At 44.1% G+C, this 26,908-nt stretch overlaps 2 long non-coding RNA genes across 2 annotated transcripts in view; one reads left to right on the top strand and one right to left on the bottom strand.

Annotated features, from left to right (window-relative positions):
• Positions 1-5,753: 5,753 nt before the first annotated feature.
• LOC147014353 (uncharacterized) lies at positions 5,754-9,725 on the bottom strand. Its single transcript, XR_015050744.1, has 3 exons — positions 9,298-9,725; positions 8,052-8,257; positions 5,754-5,908 (listed from the first exon to the last, which is right to left on the bottom strand). It is a non-coding gene; the product is annotated as an uncharacterized LOC147014353 (long non-coding RNA).
• Positions 9,726-22,132: 12,407 nt separating this feature from the next.
• The window catches only part of LOC147014352 (uncharacterized), a 33,092-nt gene continuing 28,316 nt past the window's right edge, over positions 22,133-26,908 (top strand). The window contains exon 1 of the long non-coding RNA XR_015050745.1: positions 22,133-22,434. This is a non-coding gene — a long non-coding RNA (uncharacterized LOC147014352). The remainder of the gene's footprint in view (positions 22,435-26,908) is intronic.

Here is a 26,908-nt window from a genome sequence, read left to right as displayed (position 1 = left end):
TAGATCCTATTACCAACAGCTAATGGTGACCATCGAGGTTGGCCACCCACCATGGGAAGTAAGGAGAAGTTCAGGTTTCAGGCGATTTGCTCCGATTTGTTTTGTTCCGATGAGGGGTTAATGCCTGAAACGTCACTTTCTCCTGATCCCCCATAATAGTTGGCCAACCTCGATCAGCATTCTGTTGATTCCATCAGTTGTTGTACATTGCTGCCGGCGTGGCATGATGCTGCATGCCATCTCATGATTACCATCCTTCCATCCCTTTTCCTCACCTTTATGAATATATACTGTTCCAGTGAAATTGTTTCATGTTAGGGTATTTTATATCCAGAAGCTTCCTTATTAAAGGAGATATACGCCATTCAACTTTCATTCACCGAGGCAACCTCCCCATGAGGTATATCCATCCATTGGGACCAGACTATATGCAGAGAGTTGGGGCTGCCTAAGTAGTGTCCTTGGCTATTGGGTACAATCCTGGATGGGTCACCACTCCGACACAGGATACCAACAAGCTGGCACTAATGAGGTATACATTGTACAAATTGGTCGTGAATCTTTGATCATTTTCATCCTGGAAAATAATCTTTCCGTTTGGATACCGTCATGGAATCGTAGATTAATTATTCGTGCAACTTCAATATTTGGAAAAGCTAACTCCCAATTTGCCTATTTTCAACAGGGAATATATGTATCTCCCAGACACGGTGGTGGAACGGTTGGAGCGTCCGCTCTGAGTCTGGAAGGTCGATGGTTCGAACTAAAATACCAAAGTCATACCAAAGACTAAAAATGGTACGTGCTGCTTCCTTGCTTGATGCTCATCATTGAAATAGGATAGAGCACGGACAAATAACCATAGGTGGGCAGTCAGAACACATGTCTTAATGGGTCCAATGGCCTATTCCTGCGTAAAAGTTCCTTATCAGGGAACATATAATGTTTCATCGGTACACATACTCCTCTCTTAGATGTTTAGTCTGAGTTTGAATCCCGGCCCAGCTAGAAACTGTTATCCCGGTGTTTCACAGGCAGGTTGATTCATCAATGTGTGTGTGTGTGTGTGTGTGTGTGTGTGTGTGTGTGTGTGTGTGTGTGTGTGTGTGTGTGTGTGTGTGTGTGTGTGTGTGTGTGTGTGTGTGTGTGTGTGTGTGTTGTGTGTCGTCCCTCGGCTGGACGTTAAACTGGGTGTCCCGTCTGCTGGCATGAGTTGGTGGATGTTAAAGATCCCACGGTGTCCTTCGCGAAGAGTCGGCGAGCTATCGCCGGTACGATGAACAAATTACAAATTCCTGCCCTTACCTACAGGGGACATTGCATCAGTGGCTGAGCCACATCCCATCAGCCAACGACGCGCGACTCGCAGCCAAGTGCTGCGTAAGGAAGAAGAAGGCAGACCCCATCACTGTTTTCTTGAAAAATAATGTTTGAAACGCATACAGTCAGACAAGTTCATCTTGTTCCAAATCGTCATTGTCAGCACCAGCGGTCACCAAAAGTTTTACAATGACCTGCAGGAGTTAAGCCACCATAGTGTGCAGTGTACAGGTAAGTTCAGTTCAGAATGCAAACTCACTCTGAGTATCTTCATAAGCTTTCCCTCAATGTGTGAAGAGAACAGCTTTAAAACGGTGAACAACTAACTTAAGGTGAACCTTTGGAGCATTTTGGTGACTTCATTAAACCCAGATTTCAGAATATCATGCCAGGAGACGATTCGAAGTACCGGCTCCAATTGGTCCATAATACTCAAGTGCTTGTTGGTTTCGTGTCTCGTTTCTCCAGATTCTTCACTTGTTAGTTGTAGCCTGGTGTTGGCTTGGGATCCTTGGGCCCTGAGTTTGAGCCCCGTTTAACGCTGAATGAACACTAGGGGGTTGACTCAGCCTGTCATCCTTCTGAGGTCGGCGAAATGAGCACCAGTACACTGGTCATCGGGGCACTGCATCAGCGGCATAGCTGTGCCCCTAACCAATGATGCAACCAGCAGCCAAAAAGGCAGCACACAATGGGAACTAGTTAGTTGCCAATTCGACAAGAGGATGTTGGACAATGGGGATTATTATTTATTTCTACCATTTAATCGGAGGGATTATTTCATCAGGGCATAATATTTTAACCCCTCCAAAAGGCAAATCAAAACAGACTTTCCTTAAGCAGACTTTACAAAACAAGTGAGGTCGTCATTAAAAACTGACTCTAAAAAAGGTACCATTCTTTCCCGATGGAGACCCTGTGTGTTGGCAGCCCCTGGCCAGGGCCCGGTAAGCCCATCCGTTAAGAACCCATGCTTGCCTTTCATATGGTGGTGCGTTTAAACGGTGCAGTGAGTTCAAAAATAGCTTCGAATTGGTGAGGGATCTCGGACATTCTCACATGCAACCAATTGCTGTCACTCAGGCGAACAATAAATGTGTTGAACAGTTCATTTTGAAGAATCGCTGAATTACTATCCTCCAAAATTGCACGATAATCGGATGTCAGTGTTGGAAGTGTGGAAGCAATCATTCATTCTTACTTCAAATTTAATAAGGATAATGCAATGTGGGTCCTAAAGGACCTACACTCTATCAGACATCAAAGGGTCTCATAGGTATTCTAGCAGAGATGGGTTGGGAAGTTCTAAATCATCCCTCATACACTCCAGCCTTGTGACCTTGTGATCTTCATCCCTTCTGACCATTCCAAGAACATTTCGGTGCAAGTAAGTTTACTTAATGAATGAAGACCTCAAAGCACATATCGTGAAATGACTGTGTACCTGTCATTGGGGTTTTTAAAGGAAGATGGTATCAAGACGCTCACACCTCAATGGAACAACTAGTGTGTACGTGTGGTGGGGGAATACCTCGAGACGTAAGTGAAATTTCATCGACTTCCCTGTGCCTTTCATTTTGTAGGATTAGAAATGCCAAGTCAACCTTGGACTACCCTCGTGGAATGTGATGCGGCACAAAAAGCCACAACCTCCTAGCATGAAGGTAATTATTAAAGTACCAAAACTCAAAGAACAAAATGTGTATAAAAACTTCGAAAACTTTAAATTACATCTCACTCCCAATAGAGTGTGGCTCAGGAGTAAATCTTACTCTGGCAATTTTTTTTTGTCTTCCTCCATTTTTCCCGTCGGACTTGTTGTTGAGCTATAATAAAATTTATATTTTTCATTTAAATGCACAGAAGCAAACAGATGAGGGCCATGACAAGTGGTGTATGGTCATTGTTCTCTAAAATGAAGTTAGACTTCATTCAAGCCACTACCCGAGACAGACAGCCGTCTCGGGCCAGAATTGGCATTTGAGTGAATACTGACCTGGCTTTGGTGCACTATCTGGGACTACCTTCATAAAACAAGGAATAACGAGTTACTTGGGTGAAAAATATGGCCATTCAGCCCATCATGTATGCGCTACATCAACACCAGGTACTATCACCGATCCACACGCAAGCTACAGTACCGACGGGTCCTGAAAATACACCTGTACCCCTCTATCTCCAATGCTTCTCGATGCCAATCTAAGTCCAATTTACACCTGTTTACTCTTACTACTGCCACTACCTATCGAAGGCGATCATTCCATGCATTAACTCAAACGGCGCTCGGTCGAGCGCACACCTTCATCAGACTGAACAATTAATATTTTGTATCCCAGTGATAGGATGGATCTGCATCTGGACCATGGGTCCTCATCACACATCAAAATCTACTCGTTATTGTCATCTACCCAACGATTCACCAAGTTTTGGTTTTTTTGAAATATCACGAAATAAAACTTTTTGAAACATCATGCTATTAGTGAGGTACCCGTGCTATGTACGGGAGGGGGCTGAACAGTGGGTTCGTGAAGGACTTGGGCAAAAAAATTACTGCGGTTGACCCCAACAGAAGTAAGGTAGGTAATATTTATATGATGTCACAATGGCCAATCCACGAATGTCACGGGTGGAAACCCTCACATTGTTTCCTCATTCTGCTTTAAAGTCAATCTCTCTCTATTTTTATCCCAAACAGCATCAGTCCAATCACAACTTAATACCACACCATTAATATAACAAGTTACAAACACTAGTGAGGTCAACGAAAAGAGATGTTGTTCTCACTTGACACCCAATACAGATGTATCTGCCAGCGAGAAAAGGCAGATATGAAACACTTCATACGGATCGAAAATTGAAACCATAATTGTATTGAGATATTTATGAAACATCCAACCCACCTGAGAATGGGTAAAAGCGGGGTCGTTTACGTGGAAACTCAAATCCACACTTGTATTGAGATATTATCAAACCAGCGAATGTTTCCGCCAAACCCGTGATTGTGTTTACTTCCGGATCGAGAGCAGCTTCGTACGGATCGAAAGTCAAAATCATAATTGTATTGAGGTATTTATGAAACCTCCCACCCACCTTAGATCATCTACTGGGACCTAAAAACGTTCCACAAAAGGTCTGATGGGGTTTGCCCCAAAACTGAGGGAGTAGTTCGTGGACGGACAGACAGACACTCCTGCTTTATAAGATAGAAATCTCGTTTTTGTCCCCATCTCTCAATGGTGAAGAATCGCTGAAATTAAATTGTAAAAGATTGCTGTGTCTTATCCACCACCTTATTTAACACATTACATTAGTTCTTCATACCTGTTGTTTGTGTCCTTTATGACATCCTTAAAAAATTAAATTCCCTGTTTGGAATGATTTTCAATTATGTTTGACTGCCAGACATGCAGAGTAAAAAAATGTATTTTTTTTTTTAAATCTCACTCCTCTCTTCTGTGCGCATGTACGATCGGGTCAAATCCAGAGCCAAAGTACTGCTAAACTTCAGGTTCGTTTTCTGATCCGTGATTAAAATATAACATTTCATTGATATTTAATTGTTCCACGATCATAAACTGACGTTTGTGGACAACTTTGTCCGACATTTGAACGCTGATTTGAGCGTTGTTTTCAATACTCCAACCCGAGTCGACATTCATTGCAAATTCTCCTCTTAATTACAAACCCCACGACACAGTTTGTTTGTTTGTTCTATTATTGATAAAATAATGTAACTGGAAATGCAAGTTTACACTTTTATGCACATGATACAAAATAACAATAGCAACTGCTCCTCGGTTTGAGCAGACTGCATGGAGAGCTCATAACAACCTCGTGAAACCCTCCATGAAGTCAGTTCAACTGATGATGTAACTTTATGATTTAATGTGTCAGCATTTGCGGAATGTATCAATCAGTAGAAGTATTTTCAAAGTTTTTTGGAATTTGGAAACTATCTAAAGTATTGGTCGTTTCATGTTTCGCGAAGTGTTCCCTGAAGATTGATCGACGCAAACAATTGACGGTTATCTCACCACTCAAGGTGTAATATTAAAACTAGACTTTAAGTTTGGGTAGCTTTAGAGGCAGTTTATCAGTTGCTGCCCTGGTTTAATTTGCCGTGCTCCACAGAGGGCCAAGCATGTGTGTCGGTTGCCAGGCATAAAGGATAGCGTACTATGTGCTGCAGAGACCAATTGGAGGGAAGGGCTTATGAGAGTGGCGAAGCCAGATTTGAATCTGTTGATGTATGTTATGATAAGCTCTTTTTGTGCCTGAAAGTTTGCAGCTTACATTCCGGTTCAGTGACAAAACAGGTCTCAAGGCCCTGTCGTCACACCCAAACCTGCAGTGTGACATTGTGCGAGACAAGGCCTAACCTGTCAATGTTAACACACACACAAACAGACACACATGTATGCCTCTGCCTCCATTACTTCAAACCTCCTCCAGGAATTAAAGAAAACAAAGACAGCCGAGCATTCAGCCGAAGAGCTTCCTGTCATTTATTCGGAACAACTTCGTGCCTCCAGTCTCTAGTGCCTCTGCGACAGAAACCTATATGAGCTCCTCCATGGCTCTGTGTTTGCTGAAACAGGGGAGGGGCAAAAATGGAGGGGCTTGAAAATAAATAACCACACCATGTGATGCAACAATGTTTTCTGCTTTCCTTGCAGCAATTAAAGACAAAAAGCCTCCTGATTGTATGGAGAATCCTTTGCGAGGATTTTTTTTGCAGGAATGCTTTGTTCTTTTTTAATTACATTAAACTCTTCAAAAGTCACCCATTTTGAGCACAAAAAGGTTGGCCACATCCTGGGCCTACCTTGGAACTCACAGAGGCCATATTCATTTTGTTTTTCTCTTAGAACAACAGTAATAAAACTAATAATAACAATCATAGCAACTATTTTTGAAAACAATAATGTTGACATTTGAGCATATACACTGGGCATTCATTATGCGATCAGGAGAGTGGAGTGAACATACTGTGTGAGAATCGTAAAGGAACAGGATTGAATTCCTGGTGCCATTATAACTTAAATAATCCTGGGATTTTATAGGAACAGTGTAATTGCTCTTCTTCTTCTTCTTCTTCTTCTTCTTCTTCTTCTTCTTCTTCTTCTTCTTCTTCTTCTTCTTCTTCTTCTTCTTCTTGCTGCATCATTCTCCTTTTTGCTGCAGTAGTGTTAGTGCTTGAAGATATCTGAACACATCGTATCTGTACAAAAACTACAACATATCTTACTCGAAAGACAAGGAACTTACGCAAAAGAGATGGACAAAGGACAAGGATTTGAACCCTGTCCCACTGCTGTGAGCATATTCATTTTTCAGTTTAAGTTTCCGATCACGTGATCGTGAAACCATCACCACAAAACGAATGCTCAATGTCTTGTCTCTTGTTGTTGTTACTTAGCCCAGCTATATTTCAGGCACTGCCATGGACCATTGGTCCATGGTGGGTGATGGGTCCTAGGGCGTAGATTAGGACAACTCGGTGGGGGTTAGACTTTGCAGAGCTGTTTCGGGAAAGAGTTTGTAATATTTTTTTCAGGGTGGCAGCGATAACTCGCTTGCTCTTTATGAAAGACACCGTTCGTCCATCTTCAACGTCCACCAATATAGGGCGTTCTGCCTTTGCGTCCATCCATAAGATTCACGGCGCACACAATGATGCATCATCCTGCATGAGAAACACCATGGTAACAGTTTATAGACATGTTTGGAATCAAACCCAGACTAGACAGCTGAAAGGCAAGTGTGCTACCTCTCCACATTCCTGTCTGACTCATCTGTCTGATATTGCTTAATGTCTAAGCAATAACAAGGACACCCAGTTGTCACCCCCTTTTTTTTAAACCAGGGTGAAGCAAGTGGTTCACTTTGTCCGTCTGTCTACAAACGTCAGTTTATGATCGAGGAACAACTTAACATAAATTGAATGTTATATTTTGAGCAAAATTTGGAAAACGACCCTGTAGATTGTAATACTTTGTCTGAATTTGTCCCGATTGCACATGTGCAGGGAGGAGTGAGGTCATTGTTTTGTCTGTCTGCCTCTCTGGCAATGAAACAACATTGAAAATCATTCCAAACAGGAAACTTACTGTTTCTAAGGACGTCATAAAGGACACAAACAACAGGCACGAATTACTAATGAAACATGTTAGATAGGTTGGTGTAAAAGATGCCACATCAATAGCAGTAAGCTACTGAATTTTTTTTGTACAATCTTTAAAATCTTCATTTTATTTAAATTTAATTATACGCAGGACTTGAACACGGCAGAACACAAATTGCCTTTTGGCACTTTGAAAAACCTTCCGTTTAGCAGTACGTACTTGGACAAAATATTACGTCATTTCGTGTCATCTCAACCAATCAAATTTGCTCTTCGTCCACTGAACCCGCCAATGTCCTTTTCACTCAAGACTGCGCATAATAAGGTGTTCGATGAACTCTCTAGTTTTAAAAACACAATCATAAAAGCACATCGTTTGTGATTATTCACAAATAATGATGAATACAATCAAATTCAGGAATTTCCAGTGGTTTGAAGGAATGTACTCCTCTCATTTCTCAATCATCATGATCTCACACCAGGTGGCTGTCTCATCACTCGAAAAGACTCTCACCACCGTAGCTTGTGTCCTCAAGTAATCAAAGCTTTATTATTTTTTCAAATCATTTATGATTGTTTATAAAGCGAAACCAGAGATTATACACACCACACAATGCACGACCCCCCGCATAAGAGCTGCAACAGCTGCTGACCAAGTGGCCGTGGATTGACCGGTTGAGTCCTCAGCTACGTTCTTGAGGCTCAGGAAATGGGGTTCCCGGAGGAGATGCGGCGGCATCATAATGGGAATGCGAGACGAAGCAGTGAGACAACGTTTTTGGCATGGTTTCTCTTTCTCTCCAAAGCCTGGCTCTGTGGAATGATGTTTGGGTTATAGTAAAGTTGTTAGTATTAGGGTAAAAGTTTGGATGAAAGTTCACAGCCATATGACACACTTTCAAAAAATATAACATGGAAGGTCTGCAGGGACATTGTAGAACATCGTGGTCGGACTGTCGGGGTACTTTAAAGCACAAAACCTTCATTATTCAACAATTACGAAGTAGTGTTGTCGAGTCCGCAATTACGACACTACCATAGTGTCGGTCAGTACCTTAAAGTACTATATTCGGAGGTAGTGCAGCACAATCTGGTTTGTTCGTACATTTTGAAAGGCCATTGTTGAAGTACCTGATGGGGTTAAGGCACAGAGGAGGATAGCTTAAAGGTACACACCGTCACCTTCAAGCGGTTTAGTCTGGGTTTGAATCCTGACCCAGCTATAAACTGTCATCCTGGTGTTTCACAGGTAGGGTGATTCATCAAAGTGTGTGTCGTCTCTCGGATAGATGTTAAACTCGGTGTGCTGTTTGCCAGTATCAGTTGGTGGACGGGTGGCTCACTTGGGATCCTTGGGTCCTGAGTTTGAACCCAGTTATCTGCTGAATTAATACTAGGTAGGGTTGACTCAGCCTGTCATCCTTCCGAGGTCGGCAAAATGAGTACCAGTGTATTGGTAACAGAGACACTGCGAGAGAGAGAGAGAGAGAGAGAGAGAGAGAGAGAGAGAGAGAGAGAGAGAGAGAGAGAGAGAGAGAGAGAGAGAGAGAGAGAGAGAGAGAGAGAGAGAGAGAGAGAGAGAGAGAGAGTTGGTGGGCATTATTTAGGTCCCACGGCGTCCTTCGTGAAGAGTAAGAGAGCTTTCGCCAGCACACTGAACAAATTATAAATTATTGTCCTTCCTTCTTGACTCAGAGTAGCGACCTGACCAGGATCGTTACTAGCCCAACTAGCCTAGTAACTGCTTCGATCAGTAGTGCCAACGCTCTGCACAGGGCATGCATGGTACATGACGATGATAGGATTCATCAAAGGAAATGTTCGAAGCAGGTAATACTGAAAGGTGAGATTACCTTGATCAGGAAAGGCTTTCAGAAGGTGAAGTTTGCGTTTCAAATGTAGATAACAGTGTGGAGGTCAGGATATAATTGATATTCGGATGAAGGTTAAGGTTTGGATTGCTTTTGGGTTACAGCACCACCAGCGTTTCATCCACGGGACAAACGAGGAAAGTAAACATGTTTGGTTTCCAGAGGCCTTGGCCCTGCTGACGGCTCTAAAAACCACTGAATCAAGTCCTCGTTCTGTGTCCTCGGTGTCACGGCATAGTGGAGAGAAGTCCCAACAAGCCAGCTTGCCCAAGGCGAGCAGTTAAGCCTCGGCTTCAAACAGAATTAACTCCACGACGTGTCAGGCCTTGAAACAACACTTATATCCATGACCACACGAGTGCTAACAGACAACCCGTTTTCTGATGGAGGTACAGGCATTTGCCCTTTTAATGACCCTACCCTCGTAGCTGTTGAAGACCCTAGGCCTAGTACATGACTCGAGTTGGCTCTTCCGATAGGCGAGATGTCCTGATCTGGAAAATGCTTTAATTGTAATGAGCCGTCACCATGTCTCATGGGACTTTGGCTCTCTAAAACCCCCCCCCCCCTCCCTAGCAGCAAAACCGACGCAGTGGAAAGGCCTCAAGCCCCGTCGCTCCGCTCTCCCAGGCTCTGTTTGGCCGGGAAAGCCCGCTCCCACTCGTGATTTCTGTGCCACCATTGTTCTCTCCTCTTCGCTCACATCCCAGAGAGGCAAATCCCACAAACGAGCACAGCAGCTGTTTCCAGCTGGAACGTGGACAGCTGCTGCCATATAGTGTAAAGTCTCGTCCAGACAGACTATCATTATAACAACTGACCATCAACCGAGAATGTCAGTTCTAACTGAAACACGTGAAGGATAGTGCGGGCAAAAAAACTCGACTGTTTTTGGATGACGGTTGAAACTTAGATACATTGAGAGAGTTTGGTATCCTGTAGGCCACGCCCATCGGTTTCAAGCGGAGAGCCAATGGGAGCGCCGCATCTATCTGCCCAAAACCCCAATATCTGCTTTCCCGCCTTGCTGAGGATGGAATTGAACCGCTCAGATGTGTGTCACTCTTCTTGGTGTGGGGTTTCTCTTTTTCTAACAGGTAATCAAACTTTTCTGGAGAGACTTTCAGATGTATTTCATGAAATCTTCAGACAGACTCTTCGACACATGCAATTCCTGAATTATTTTGCTATAATTCTCTCTCTCTGTATATCTCTCTGTATATCTCTCTGTATATCTCTCTGTATATCTCTCTGTATATCTCTCTGTATATCTCTCTGTATATCTCTCTGTATATCTCTCTGTATATCTCTCTGTATATCTCTCTGTATATCTCTCTGTATATCTCTGTATATCTCTGTATATCTCTGTATATCTCTGTATATATCTCTGTGTATATATATATATATATATATATATGTATGTATATATATATATATATATATATATATATATATCTCTCTCTCTCTCTCTCTCTCTCTCTCTCTCTCTCTCTCTCTCTCTCTCTCTCTCTCTGTATCTCTCTCTCTCTGTATCTCTCTCTCTCTCTCTCTCTCTCTCTCTCTCTCTCTCTCTCTCTCTCTCTCTCTCTCTCTCTCTCTCTCTCTCTCTCTCTCTCTCTCTCTCTCTCTCTCTCTCTCTCTCTCTCTCTCTCTCTGTATCTCTCTCTCTCTCTCTCTCTCTCTCTCTCTCTCTCTCTCTCTCTCTCTCTCTCTCTCTCTCTCTCTCTCTCTCTCTCTCTCTCTCTCTCTCTCTCTCTCTCTCTCTCTCTCTCTCTCTCTCTCTCTCTCTCTCTCTCTCTCTCTCTCTCTCTCTCTCTCTCTCTCTCTCTCTCTCTCTCTCTCTCTCTCTCTCTCTCTCTCTCTCTCTCTCTCTCTCTCTCTCTCTCTCTCTCTCTCTCTCTCTCTCTCTCTCTCTCTCTCTCTCTCTCTCTCTCTCTCTCTCTCTCTCTCTCTCTCTCTCTCTCTCTCTCTCTCTCTCTCTCTCTCTCTCTCTCTCTCTCTCTCTCTCTCTCTCTCTCTCTCTCTCTCTCTCTCTCTCTCTCTCTCTCTCTCTCTGACATTTTGTCCTGCAGAGATTATACTTTATTCCTCACACGCTACAATTATAGCAAGCAATTCATTGGGAACAACGAGGAACCATCACACAACTAACTGTCTCACACAAAATCGAGAGCAAAACATGAACGAGATATCTAAAACTGGCTGGACACCAAGACACCTGTCAGTTTATAACTACAGTACCCCGATCTGCCATTCTCGGTTTGACAGTTATGTATGATCTGGATGAGGCTTAAGAACTCTGCTTTTATTAAAATACTAACTGAAGTACCCAGCGTTTCCCAGCGGATATAATGAAATATGTATTTAAATATTTCCTGCATTACAATCACAAAACATATTACTCGATTGCTCCCGGGAAAATCCAGGCAGTGGATAAGCAACATACTCACTTGAGGCCTGAATATAAAGGTGTTATAATAAACCTAAGCCTGGTGTTAACTTAATGGGTAGGATGGCTGGCTTAAGATTGAAGGGTCTTCAATTCAAGCCCATGTCATTATGTTGAATTAACACCAGGTGGGGTGGACTCAGCCTGTCATCATTGACTCAGCTTGCCATCCTTCTGAGGTTGATGAAATTAGTACCAGCTTACTAGTAACAGGGAACATTACATCAGCCACACAGTCATGCAGCCAAACAGCCAGAGCCTACATACAAATAAATAATAATAATAATAATAATAAAAACATGTGTAAAGCAATCTTTTTACTCAAAGTCACAAGTGTAAACACCATAATAATTAAATTTGTTTTGTCGAGAACAAATCACCGCAACCTCAACATACGATCTTTGAAATACGTATTACTTGATTTCCCAGGAAAATAAAAAAACCCCAGCTAGTGTGTAAGGAGCATACTCACTCAAGGCCTGAATACGGAGGTGTTATAATAAACCTGTGTAAAGCAATCTTTTTAATAACAAGCACACGTGTAAACACTGTGATAATTAAATTTGTGTTGTTGACAACAAATCACGACAACCTCAACATACTATCTACATAATACATATTACTCGATCGCTCCCAGGAAAAAACCTACACAGTGTATAAGCATAAGACCCGATCGACGCCTGAATGCCAATTATCTGGTTTTATCTCGGGTTAATTATTCTATCCAAACATAGCCCCTGACCTTCCTCTGGATGAAAGTTTGGTTGCATTGGTTACTGCAGGGTGAGAACGCATAAATTAACAAAAACACAAACTTTCTTCTTGAAAGAAAAAAAATATATATAAATACATGATATATTTCGAATACTTAAAATGCAATTGATAATCGACAGTTTGTATGTTAGCTGGCAGGCCTAATTGCGAGAAATGTGGATTCAAGATGAAGTTTGGTAAAACATCTCCAGCGACTAATAAACATTATTATTATTTACAGAAAATAATACCAAGGGCAAACCAATGCTGCCCGATACCACTGCCAGATTCCAGCCCTCGACTCACACGGTGGGCACATTCGAACAGAGCAGTGTAGGGAAAACTACCACTTACCGAACACTACCCCCTGGTGGAGTCTTGTAGAAATTTTTTTTATCAAAATGGCGGCAATGTTGCTGTTTGAACTATTATATATATATGTCCTCAAGGACATGCAATGCTTAAACCACTGCATTCTTTTTCCAATTGACCCGATAGTAGTGCAATGGTATTCGAATAATAATAATCTGTACTTAAGTTTATTGGGATATGGTACCAGTACACAAGTCAAGCTTTTTTTTTTTTTTTTGTATACCTTGGTCGAGGCTCGTATGAGAGCTAACACACAACTCACAGCAAGGAGGCATGAGACAAGAGGGGCGGGAGTGGAAGGGACAAAACAGTGGGGAACAGACACATTAGGTGAACTGTGGAAGGGAGAGGGATGGGGATGGGACGGGGAACATGGCGAAGAGAAGATGGACATTTCAGGGACTTTCAGGAAGGAAAGCAGGAGAAATGAAGGAAGTGGGCTTGGGTGGATTATCGGGGGTAGAAAAGATCGAGGATTTGGATGGGGGAAGATAAGAGGTGGTGGTGAACAGCTGTTTTGAAAGCCTGGAGGGAAGAATGGGAAAGAATAGAGTGAGGAAGTTTATTCCAAAGGCGGGAAAAAAGAGGAATGAAAGAGTGAAGATGAGCAGTGATTCGTGATTTTGGTAGTTTTACCAGAAGGGGGTTGTTGGCGGACCTTGAGTGCCCTGTGGAAATGTGGTGGGGACAAATTGCAGAGAGAGCAGGGGGGGCAAGGCTGGAGAGGAGTCGGTAGAAGACAGAAAGACCACCGACCAACCTGCGGTGATTGAGTGAGAGGCCCAAAGACTCAGCTTCATTGCGGGAGATGCCGATGATCTTAAATGCCCTGGTTTCGACAGCGTGAAGCCGAGAAAGGTGGGAGGCAGGAGCACCAGCCCAGAGGGGAGAGCAGTACTCCATCAGGCTACGGACAAAAGCTTTGTAAGTGGTCAGGAGCTCAAGAGGGCTGAGGAAGGACTTTGCATGACGGAGGATTCCCAGTCGGCGACTGGCTTTTGAGGCGAGGTTGGAAATGTGACTTTCCCAGGAAAGGTCATGGCAGATAGTGAGACCCAGAAGCTTGAAAGAAAAGACTTCTTCCAGAGGATTGTTGAGAAAGTGGATGGGGGGGGTTTGTAAATGGTCCTTTCGAAGAGACATAGTGAGAGTGTGAGATTTGTCTGGATTGAAAGACATGTTCCACGTGTTGGACCAGTTTGTGATTTCATCCAGATCTGCAGTGAGTGAAGAAGCTGCTGCTTGCCGGTCGGAGGGATGACAGATGGTACGGCAGAGGGTGGAGTCGTCGGCAAAGAGAAATAGAGGATTCTTCAGAGAGTCCGAGAGATCATTGATGAAAACCAGAAAAAGAACAGGGCCCAGAACGCTACCTTGAGGAACTCCAGCCTGCACAGGAAGAGGGGATGAAAGAACTCCATTTAGGGCCACACGTTGACTGCGACAGGAGAGGAAGTCTGCGAGCCATGAGTGGAGATGGCTTTGAATACCATGGGAAGAGAGTTTGGTGAGTAGGGCAGGGTGCCAGACTGTGTCAAAAGCACGTGATATGTCCAGGGATACGGCTCGGATTTCCTGTCTGGCATTGAGGACCTCCATCCATTGATGGGAGAGCAGAAGCAGCATATCCAGGGTAGAGTGACCTGGTCTGAAACCAAATTGATGATTGGAAATCAAGCCATTGGAGAAGAGGAAGGATTTCATATCTGAGGCGATGATGGATTCCATCACCTTGCTGATGATTGGGAGAAGGCTGATTGGTCTGTAGTTATAGGGATCTGATTTTGCACCTTTTTATGCAGGGCAGTGATGTTAGCAGATTTCCAAGCAGATGGCAGATGACCTTGGGCAAATGAGAGGGTGAATAGAACAGAGAGAGGGTGAGCAAGAGCAGAAGAGCAGGCTTTGAGGACACGTGGGCTGATGCCGTCTGGACCAGTTGCAGAATCTGACTCGAGGTTTGAAAGCAAGCTCTCCACCTTGTCAGGAGAAAAGGATACAGAGTCCAGGGACAGTTGGGTGCGACTGGGTAAAGTGGGTAGAGATAGTGATGGGTTTGGGACACAAGATTTAGCTGCAAACACCGAGTTTAGACATTCAGCTTTATCACGTGTGGAATCAGCAGTGCGGCCTTGTCAGGTGACTCAATGTGAATGGGCCTAAGAATCATTGTCTTCCTTTTGTGCTCCAAGGTGCATTGTCCTCCTTGGTAAAGTCATTGAAGACGACTCTTTTAACAAGTTGTTTCTCCAGGAAAATGTCTGTCACAGTTCCTGCCATGCACATTACACCGAAGCTTTCCTTCCACAATGAGCTGGGTGAGCGATAGAACAGAAGATTAGAGTTTGTCATCCTGATATTGAGGAACACATGGACATTGATATACACATGATTAGGTCATGAAATAAAGGGAAGAAATATGCAGGTTTATCAGACTTGGAGGAAGGGAGTAGGTCTGCAGGTCCAGCAAAGATCTAAAGGAATGGAAGAGGACATGGGATGGTGGTGGAATGACAGAGCACTGGAGTTAAAGGCAGGCCTGGATTGAAGGAGGTACAATTCCACGGGTGGGAAAAGGGGACAAAGTATAAGCATTAACCATTGACTCTGGACGATGAACAAGTACTGGATAAACTGTGGTTCGTGGTCCAGCTGGGGAGTGAAAATGGTGCAAGACCAGATGAGAGGCACCAACCTGTCTGTAATGAGAGAATGCAACAGGCCATGCCCCTCTTGGTGAGTGATGTCAATGATCTTCATTTTAGTTTCCAGAATGAGGTAGAATGTGGGGTTGCCAGCCCACAAAAGTGACCAATACTCCATGGTGTTATGTTCACAATCCTTGTAGGCTTTGAGAACTTTGTAGGTATCAAGGAAAGACCTGTTGAGGCAGAGAATGCCAAGGCTGAAAATGGCTTTGAAGACCAGTTTAGAATATAGTTTTCTCAATAGAAGTCATGGGTGCACTGGTGCATGATGGTGAGGCCCCTGTGTTTAATACCATGGACATTATTCAGGGGTTGATCCTATTTATGATCGTTGTGTGACGTCACTTCTCCCAGAGATCTCCATGGAACTTAATCATGAACCAGTACCCTAAAGGGGCACTGTGTAATGGTCAAGTGGGTACACATAAATGTTTCTCAACGTCACTCTTGGATAGCACTCACTGGTCCATCTATTGAAAATATCTTTGTAGGTAAAGTGAGAAAAGGGGACACTTACATTCCAGCCCAAACACAGGAACAAACACCGCAGTGCACCCACCTATACACCACACAACACCACACCACACCACAAACCTTGATTTTAAGATGAAAATGCATGCTCATAGAAGATACTCCCACTGTTTTTTTATGTTGAGAAATGTCTTTTCATCTAAAAAAAATAGTTTAAAAGACCAAGCACTAAGGACAAAGACAGGTACACACATGTACTTCAGACCAAAAACCTTAGCCCTAAGACCAAAACACATTGTCAGACAAACTCTGAGCTGTCTAGCTTGGGTTCAAATCCCGACCTAGTTATAAACTATCGACCTGGTATTTCACATGCAAGGTGATCCATCAATGAGTGTGCCATCCTTCGGATGTATGTTAAAGTGGGCATCACATCTCCCGGCATCAGTTGGTGGACGTTACAGATCTCACGGTTTATTTTGCACGGAGGAGGCGAAACTGCAGGGTGTCCCGTGTGCCAGCATTACACGGTGGACGATCCCACGGCAGGTAGGTGACAAGTAGGTGAGACCTTGCCAGTGCTCCAAACAAATCACTAATTCCTGCACTGAATGACTGCTGAGAAGGCAATGGCAAACCACCCACGGCAATTACCACCAGGCAAAAGCCATGCCAAGAAGAAACTGCTTCAGCAGTCACGACGCTCTGTAAATCGTATCGTACACATCATCACGGTCATCGAGCATGTGCACTGCAACCTGAAGACCAAAGCGGGCCACTGCCATACAAAGCTTGTCGAACCAGTACACACATGTCTGCATCCTGTCCCTTAGGGACAAATGCATACTCATACAACAAACAGGCGCACCTTGACCCGAAGAACAAAACTTAGGGTGACACAAGGAACGAACGTCAAAAAGCACAAAGAAAGAGAGGAAAGAAGAGCTACTAAAGGCTGAAAAAATGCTAAAAATATAATGTTAGAAAAATTGCAATCAAGATAAATGCCACCACATACAGTACTCACATGGAGGTGCGAGTTCAGACGAGGTGAGGGGTGGCGGTGTTCATGAATTTGGACCAAATTTTGGGTACAAGTACAATGGCGACTTGTAAGTCAGGATGCTGGGTTATTATAGTGACACCAGGGCCAGCAGGATATCCGAGAGGGACACACACGCGCTCTGAGCTGTCTAGCCTGGGTTTGAATCTCGACACAGCTATAAACTGTCGTCCTGGTGTTGCACAGACAGGGTAGATTCATCGAGGTGTGTGTCGTGAAACTGGGCGTCCCGTCTGCAGGCGTTAGTTGGTGGACTTTAAAGATCCCATGGTGTCCTCCATGAAGAGTGGGAGGGCTGTCGCTGGCACGACGAGCAAATTTCAAATTCCTTCCCGAACCGACAGAGGGCACTGCATCAGCACCACTGTCGTGCTCTCAGCCACTGACTCTACCAGCTACCCCCTGCAGACTTGTGCTGCAAATGAAAAAAAAAACAAGTCTAATGACGATTTTTGTCTTGTATGCTCTATGTTCTATAACATGTTGTGTCCACCTGTTATGAAGTGTTTCCCAGTTTATGTCTCCATCGTGGTAGTCACCCATTATGATGACGTCATATTGTTCATCACTGCCTCGAGCGAATTCGAACAGCTGGTTTATTTTCTCGTTTTGCACATCATTGTTGCTGGGGCTGCTCGAGATAACGCCGAATCGGACGGCGAGATCTGGATAGGTATTGTGTACCTTGCAGTTTGTAAGTACAGAATATCATTTAACTTTTAGATCCTCGTGGAGGATCTCGAAGTCTTACTCACGTTGTTGTTCTTCATCTTCTTCTTGTGGACTTTTTTGTTTCGCAACCTACAGTTTTCATCGAAACTTCCTGAAACTTGGCATATACATGTAAAAATACCCTGCGCAGACAGTAACGATCTCCGATTTTGAAAATTCCTCCGAGAAAAAAAGTTATGACGTCAAAATATCTCCGCTAATGGAAATCAGCTAAAAAAATTATCTCTGAAACTCGGCAAGCTTTTTGAATTCTGTTTGCAGAAATCGAACAGGGCATTAGCAGAGATGAATTACCACACATATGATACATCACTATGACGTCATATGAATTATGACGTCATTCCTATTTTTTGACATTTTTAGATCCTCGTGGAGGATCTCGAAGTCTTACTCACTTTGTTGTTCTTCATCTTCTTCTTGTGGACTTTTTTGTTTCGCAACCTACAGTTTTCATCGAAACTTCCTGAAACTTGGCATATACATGTAAAAATACTCTGCGCAGACAGTAACGATCTCCGATTTTGAAAATTCCTCCGAGAAAAAAAGTTATGACGTCAAAATATCTCCGCTAATGGAAATCGGCTAAAATATTATCTCTGAAACTCGGCAAGCTTTTTGAATTCTGTTTGCAGAAATCGAACAGGGCATTAGCAGAGATGAATTACCACACATATGATACATCACTATGACGTCATATCAATTTTTATGACGTCATTCCTATTTTTTGACATTTTTAGATCCTCGTGGAGGATCTCGAAGTTTTACTCACTTTGTTGTTCTTCATCTTCTTCTTGTGGACTTTTTTGTTTCACAGCCTACAGTTTTTTATCGAAACTTCCTGAAACTTGACATGTATATGTAAAAATACCCCGCGCAGACAGTAACCATCTCCGATTTTAAAAATTCCTCCTAGAAAAAAAAGTTATGACGTCAAAATATCTCCCCTAATGGAAATCGCCTAAAAAATTACCTCCGAAACTAGGCAAGCTTTTTGAATTCTGTTTGGGGGAATCGAACAGGGCATTAGCAGAGATGAATTACCGCACATATGATACATCACTATGACGTCATATCAATTTTTATGACATTCCTATTTTTTGACATTTTTTGTTTCACAACCCAGAGTTTTCATCGGATCTTCGTGAAACTTGCCACGTATATGCAGAAAGCCCACGCACAGACAGTAACCATCTCTGATTTTGTAAATTCTTCCTATAAAAAAGTTGACGTCATAATATCGCCGCTAATGGAAATCGCCTGTACCATTATCTCCGAAACTAGGCAAGCTGTTTGAATTTTGTTTGCGGGAATCAAGCCGGGCATTAGCACAGATAATTTATCGCAAACCTGATACATCACAATGACGTCATATTCGTTTTTATGACGTCGTCATTAAGAGGACGAGGATCTTAGCTCATTTGAGCTTGTTCTTCAAAACAGCGATAGGAGTTGTAAACACTGGAACAATAATGTTTTAAACTTGTGACGTATTTACAGAATGATGCATCTCAATAATATATGAGTATCTCGTCTCCTTGTGTGCCTCTCCATCTCACACAAGGAAGCACAAAGACCTTCAGCGCAGGAGGGAGGAGGCCATTTGGACCATCATGCCTGCGCTGCACCAACATCAGTATCATCACTCATCCATGCACAGGCTGTACCCTTTCTATGACAGCTATCTTTCTTTCTCTATCTTTCAAAAACACTTTTCCTTGGTTTTGTGTCCATCTCCTTGAACTCCACATCTCATGGTCAAGTTCTTTTCAACTGCCGTTTGCCGCTTGAAGAGATCTTGAGAGAGCACTTTGTCCGTTACTCGTTCTTTCTTGTTCCGGTATTGGGAGATGCCTGTACCTTGCTTCATTTTCAGGAATTTTGTTGCTCCCAGGACTGACCACTTCATCTTTTCTGACATCACACTCACTTTCAGCGTTCGCGTACTACCTCTTCGACATGGGTTTCCTTGACTCCAGTAACTTTAGTCAACTGAAACGGTACTTGGTGGAGCGTATACCTCTACCAGGCTGAACAGTTCACATTTTATATCATAATGATAGGCCGGATCTGCATATAGACCTTAACCAGAACCTAATCCGCTTATTCTTGTCACCTAATCAACTCATCGACCAAGTTTTGACATAATCCGTCCACAACTTCTTGAAATATCATGTTGCATATCGTTTTGGACCCATCTCACAACGGTGAACAATCACTTATAATTAAAAAAAAAAACCTCTCATATCCAGATTCGGATCTTCACCAAAATTGAATAAATTTTTCCTTGTTACACACCCGACCTGTCCACCAAGTTTCGTCCTAATTTGTCGATAACGTTTTGAGATATCCTACTCACAGACAGAGATGAAAACATAACCGCCGTCAAACTTTGGAAGTGGAGGTAATAACTTGGTTATATTTTGTTGTTGTCCATCTGTTTGTCTTTCTCCTCTATTACTGACGATTCATCAAAGTTAAACACGATCAGGTTGAGCTTTCCTGGGTCCTGGTCTCGTAGTTCGTCAAGGGCTTCTTGAACATAGGATTGGATTTGATGTTGGTGTTACAATCTTTCGGAGTATAGTAGTAGCAGTGGGGGTAGACTGGTAGACACCTTCCGGCATCTGATAGGCACCTTATGGGATCTGGTGGGCATCTTCTGGGATCTGATAGGCACCTTCCAGGATCTGGTAGGCACCTATCGGGATCTAGTAGACACCATCCCGGATTTGGTAGGCACCTTCCAGGATCTGGTAGGCACCTACCGGGATCTGGTAGACACCTTCCCAGATCTGGTAGGCACCTTTCTTGGATCTGGTCGACACCTTCAGAGATCTGGTAGGCACCTTCTGGGATCTTGTAGGCATCTTCTGGGATCTGGTAGGCATCTTCTGGGATCTGGCGTCTGGTGGGATAAAATGAAGTTTGTAGACAGGACAGACAGATAGACAAAGTGAACTAATTGCTTAACCCCACTTTTCGCTTCGCACGCAATGGGTAAAAATGCCTTCAATCTGTTCAAGAGAGACTATGGTTTGTATACATTGAGAAAGTCAGGCATGGTGAAAATCATGAAAACCACAGGTAAAGAACTTGGTGCATAGAGCACGATGTCAGACAGTGACAAAGGCACAGGATATATCAAAGAAATGCGCAGACAAAACCCGGACATGGTGTTTCATGTTTTGGGCCACCATCCAATGTTGAGGGAACAGAAGCACCCTGTCCACCAGAGCTAAGTGGGAGAAATGAAAGCTTAACTGGTGATGAGCAATCCTGGACATTATGGATTATTGGAAGAATTTTGTTGGCTTTATGGTTAGGGTGGTGGGCTTGGGATCCTACGGTCCTGAGTTCAAATCCCACTCGTCTGTTGAATTAATATCAGGTGGGGTTGACTCTGCCTGTCATCCTGAGGTCGGCGAAATGAGTGCCAGCTTGCTGGTATCCTGTGTTGGAGTAGTGACCCATCCAGGAGTGTGCCCAATAGCCAAGGAGACTGCTTAGGCCTAAGTCACATTTGCCACGGCGGCCGTGGGGTCTCCAAAATCTAGTAGTAATTATAATCACTAGTAATTATACGGCGGCCGCAGTATTTCCATGGTCACACAATGTAGCAATCACATATGTTTTTAGTTTTCGGGAAGCCGCACGGCGTATTTAGAGATTGTGGAGACCAAAAACGTGGGGGTGCCGTAGGTCTTTGATTTGATGTTGCACGGTGACCTTAAGGCGTCCCTGCGGCGGCCATAGAATTTTCAAGGTCGCCTCAAGGTGCCCGCAAGGCGACCGCAGGGGGGCCCGAAAGGCGAACGTGCGGCCAGACGGACGGTAACGAGTGGGTATATATATACCAGTTCTTTTTTTACTGAAATAAAAATATAACAGTTTGGAATATACCAGTACGTGGTGCCCGCAGAATCCGAATTGAATTCGTTCCAGGAGGCTGTTCGGATTGCAAAAAGTTCGATTCCCAAACTATTTTCCCAATAAGAAATAATGGAGTGAATTAATCTGTTCCTGGACCCCAAGAAAACCCACTTTCAAGACACTTTCAACTGAAATTCCCCGTGTTTAAGGTAAAATAAGATGAGTAAATGACCTTCCGTGGCGGTGTATTGTATGTAAACTGGTACAATCACCAATCCAAAGATTCACACAGGCTCGAGCTCCGGGTTGGGTTCTGATTGCTCGCGCTGCCCCCAGGGCAGCTCATCAAACATGATGCCCCCAGAACCACAATCACTTTCATCAAACGCATCGGGCTGAGGTAATCATGGATATTACAAATTACAACCGGTTTTTCTGTGAAATTAAATCCTTGCCCGACAGTCCGTCACACCACATGATCGGATTGCTTTTTTGTTATTAATTAAAATACAAGATGAGTAAAAAAAAAAAAATCACAAATCAAGGTGAAAACACGAGGTAAAGTATTGATCGACACACGAGAGATCCTTTCACGAGGACTTCCTTTCACGAGGACTTCCTTTCACGAGGACTTCCTTTCACGAGGACTTCCACCGACGAACTGGATGAATGAACAAAGCGCGAAGATGCGGCTCGACCAGGTGGGGGAGACGCGTGAACAAACATGAACGCTTCGTTGTGTTCGGTTTTTTTAAAATGTGTTCGGTTTTAAGGCAAAATTCATTTTCATTGATAAGAGCCTTCGGCAGCCGCACGAATAACGCAAGTCCACCGTACGCCCTACGTACGGTCGACGTTGAACACAACAACGTCACAACTACGGCATGTCGAATTGCTACGGTGAACGTAGAAATGAAAAAAGTTATAACTCCGCGTTATAATTCCACGGCGACCCCTACGGCCTGTAAAAGATAGCTAAATGGCGTAGGGCCTCCCTGAGGCCACCACAGAAACTCTGCGGCCGCCGCACGTTTCTGTCAATTCAGAGGGTGTACGGCCGCCGTATCCTCACCGTAGAGCAAATGTGACTTAGGATGGTCCCAATGGATGGAAGAGGTTTGACCAGTTTTTGCACACTTCTTTGGGTTGGAAGGATGGCTGATGTTGGACTTCTCAGCATGTGTGAAGTGAAAGACCTGTTGAAAAGAATTGCTGCCAAAGTTTTATATCTATTCTTTATAAGTTTATTATATATTATTGATATTTGGTTGTAACAGTATTTAGATGTGACAACTCAGTTTTACGTAGATCCTAGAATTGTCAGGATGGCCACAAGTACACGAATATTGTTACGAATCTACGCCCGCCCGGCGTGCGAACGACCGCTTTAGCCAATGGCAGCCGCACGTCCACCGGACGAGCAATTCAGTCGTGAATTCCCGGAACAATGCCGAGAAACAGTCACGGGTGGGCCTTCAACGCACACCACGGCCCAGTCCGTATTCTACCCACGCATGACAGGGTCAATCGCCGAATATCGATATACCTAAGTATTCGCGCGGGTAACCGACCGAGGGACCGTACCTCGGCGGAGGCCTGTTTGGACACCAACCGCTTAAGCGGTTCGTTCCGTTCTGGGATAGCCGAGCAGGTATTATCACCAGACCTCGCCAGACCCGATTCTATTTATCGGTATTCAAATACCAACTAGTATTCCTAGCGGTTGGTCCTAAAAACAATATGGCACTTCAATGGGGGAAAATGACACGACGAACGGGGTACATTTAAACAAGCACATTTATTATACACGGATACATTTATTATACAAGCACATATACAGCCATGCAATCAATGGGGGAAGGGGACAAGACACGAGCAAGGTAAAAGCACTACAACCGACTATTGTTTATCATTAATGTACACTTAAGCAGGTTTTACTTATCGGACTCGGCGCCACAACATGCATTCAAAGAAAAACCCCAGGAAAAAGACCACCCTCATAGACAAGGGAGTCAGACTGGGCCCGTGGGCCTTTATAATGTGGGACTTTGGTGACCGAAAGGGCCCCACGAGACCGTTGCAGGTTACCTGCACTCTCGTGGTGCCTTGCTGGGGCGAGTCGCGACATCCCGTCCCCACGATAGCCAGCGCAGCTGCGGTTGTGCCCAGCCCTTGCCAAGCGGCAGGCGAGCTCTCTTCGGCTCTCCCCACACGCATGCGCAGGTTCGCGCGACACAGCAGCGCTGCGCCTCCAGCCCGCGTCTCCTTCGCGACGCCCGGACCTCCACCGACTGACCGCTCCCAGTTCCTGACTCGGATACGAGCCCAGATCTCCACACAGCTCCAGCAGCAGCAGCACAGCTCCTTACGCTGCGTCCAGCGGCAGCAACAACACCAGCAACTACAGCAACTCCAGAGAGAGTGAACGCTCTGTGCGTGCTTTTTATTACCCACGCTCCGCCCCTCCACTCTCGCCCCGTCCTCCTTCCAGAACATGCGGGAAACTTCTCGAAGGAAGCGTTTTCCCGCCAAATTAGGGACGCGTGCTGCCACGGTAGTTCTCTTTGTCCCTTGCAGGGTGAAATTCACCGTGGAGATGCCATTCATCCGGGGGAGGGGGGAACGGGGGCCGCCTGCTTTCCCTCGACGAAGGCCAGGCCTCTGGTAACCGTGCGCCGAGGTGGAAACGCAGTGGTGTGGTTATGAAGGTTGTGGTTAAGGTGGTTGTGTGAAGCGGTTGGTCCAAAATAACGATGGTAAAGAAAAACGGCTACCTGAAGATTTACAGCTCTGTCCACATGAAGAAATCCCATTAAACAATGGTGGGGAAATCTAACTGAACACACACTTAGCAATATAACTGAACTAAGGACCTTTATGGTGTTCTGCGAATTTCCACAACCGTAACAATATTTTAGATTCTTACACGTCTGCTTTATTGCGCCAGATGTTTTGGGAGATCCTTTGCATGGAAAATTTTGCAGTTAGTGAATTCTAAAGTGTTGAGATCGGTGTTTCGTATTTACGCTTTTCATCTTCACCATCGAAGGTGGATGGAGGTGATGTATTCATCGTTGTTTGTTTGTCTGTCTATCTGTCTGTCAGTCTGTGAGCACAATATCTCATAGAGGTATTGACGGATTTGGTCAAAATTTGGTGGAGAGGTTAGATGTGTGACAAGGACGAATTGATTCGATTTTGGTGAAGATCCGGATCTGGAACATTTTGAAAAGTGATTGTTCACAATTGTGAGATGCAGCCAAAAACAATATACAGCAAGATATTTCAAAAAGTTGTGGACGAGTTATGACAAAAATAGGTGGATGAGTTCGGGAGGTGACGAGAACAAGCCGATTTGATTTTGGTTCAGGTCCGAATTCAGATCCAGCCTATCAGTGGGATACAAAACATAAACTGTTCAGCCTGGTGGAGGTACGCGCTCTACCGAATGTCGTTCTTGTTCTAAATGTGATTACTAAATGGGTGAATCAAGATCCTGGAAAGAGCAAAGGAAGCTTATGGCATATTCCATAAATTACTCGTGAGGTGGAGTCTGTTACGTAATCCCAACTGTCGGAAATGTAATCCTAATCTGTCGAGACCTCAATTGTCTGTGGGCTTGGTGTTGGTTCACATACCGTACTTCAGGACGTGGATGAGCAGCTAAATCATTTTGTGAAACGACTGGACTTACACAGTCTGTCTCTTTCCCAACACACATCTCCACTCATGGCAACCATTCATTACTGGACCTTGTCATGTCAAGCTTTTCCTCAAACTTCTCCTGCTCCTCCTCATCTCGACTCGGCTTGTGAATCCATGTGTTGGTAGAAGTGTGTATCTCTTTGTCAGTTATTAGAGAACTCACAAGGTGCAGACATGTGCAGTGAATTTGGTAAAGTTGATCAGTCTGGCCTAAAATGTGCTACCTCCAGTCAGGATTGGTCAAGCATCACATCAGTTTATAACATTGACCACTGCTGAATTTCTCCTCTTCATAAGTTCATCTCATCCAACTTTCCGCTTTTCTGTCCACCTTCCCAAACCTTGTATATGTGTGGTGAGATAATCGCAAGAACCTGCATTATTGTCCTGGAAGGCAAACATTACTGATGGTAACCTGCAGACCACACGGCTCGGAAACATTGTGCATCTGTCCCACGAAGAACCAGGAGCAAACATTAGGGTCACCTGTTATCCAAATTCTCCAGCCTCTCACGGTCCTCCATAGCCTGGTGGGAGCTGGTCAGGTCAGTCCCTGGTAGTGGTACACATTCCTCTTCCATTCCTTCCCTCTTTAAGGATGGAGTCATATTCGGTACTGATCATGAAAAGTGGAGTTCTTCAACTCTGTCTTTACTCAAAAGGTCAAGGTCTCAAATGCATCCCTTCCTACCTTCCCTTTGCCCCATCACAAATGTTCCCTATAAAATGTGGACTTCTCCCTCACCATGGTGGAGAATGTTCTTACACATCTCCACACCTCTTCCGCAACTGGTCCTAATTGCATAAGTGCTCTAATCATCATGAACTGTGCTTCAGTCCTATCAAGGAAAGAAATGGAGTCCATCAGCTGACTCAGGCACTATCTCTCATTTAACTCACTAATATTTGACGACCAGTTTGGTTTCCAACCTGGCTATTCCATTTTCGATATGTTACGCTTCCTTGATAGAGTAGTGGATGGATGCCGTGAACCACAAGTAAAATCTGGGGGTCATCTCTGGATATCTCTGACAATGTCTGTCATCCACCCTTGATTTTGAAGTTGTCTTCCTTTTGTACTTATTGGCCCCCTGCTCAAGCGGTTGTCTAATTTCCTCCATGAGCAAAAACAGCGGTGGCCCTTTTGGGCATCCTTTCTCATGATTCTTCCAACATGCTGGGGTTCCACAAGGCAGCGACTTTGGACCTACTACATCAGCTACCTGGAACTTGGCTTTCAATGCCTGACAAGTCACACACTCTCACACTGTCTTTCCATGAGAATGAGCAATCAAACTATCCAATCCAATGAAATAGGTGCAGTCCCTGTCGCTCCCTGACCTCACAATGTGCTTTGACCTTTCTTGGAAGGATCAATCATATCATCAAACTAGCATCAAAGGTGAGTTGTTTAGTGGGTAATCTCCATGCAGCAAAGGCATTCTTGAGTCATACCATGCTCATCACGGT

The sequence above is a fragment of the Eptatretus burgeri genome, chromosome 13 (assembly GCF_056783735.1).
Source record: "Eptatretus burgeri isolate ZD-2024b chromosome 13, Ebu_testis_v1, whole genome shotgun sequence".
Lineage (NCBI taxonomy): Eukaryota > Metazoa > Chordata > Myxini > Myxiniformes > Myxinidae > Eptatretus > Eptatretus burgeri.
The sequence above is the reverse complement of the archived record's forward strand: the minus strand, read 5'-3'. Positions and strand labels throughout refer to the sequence as shown.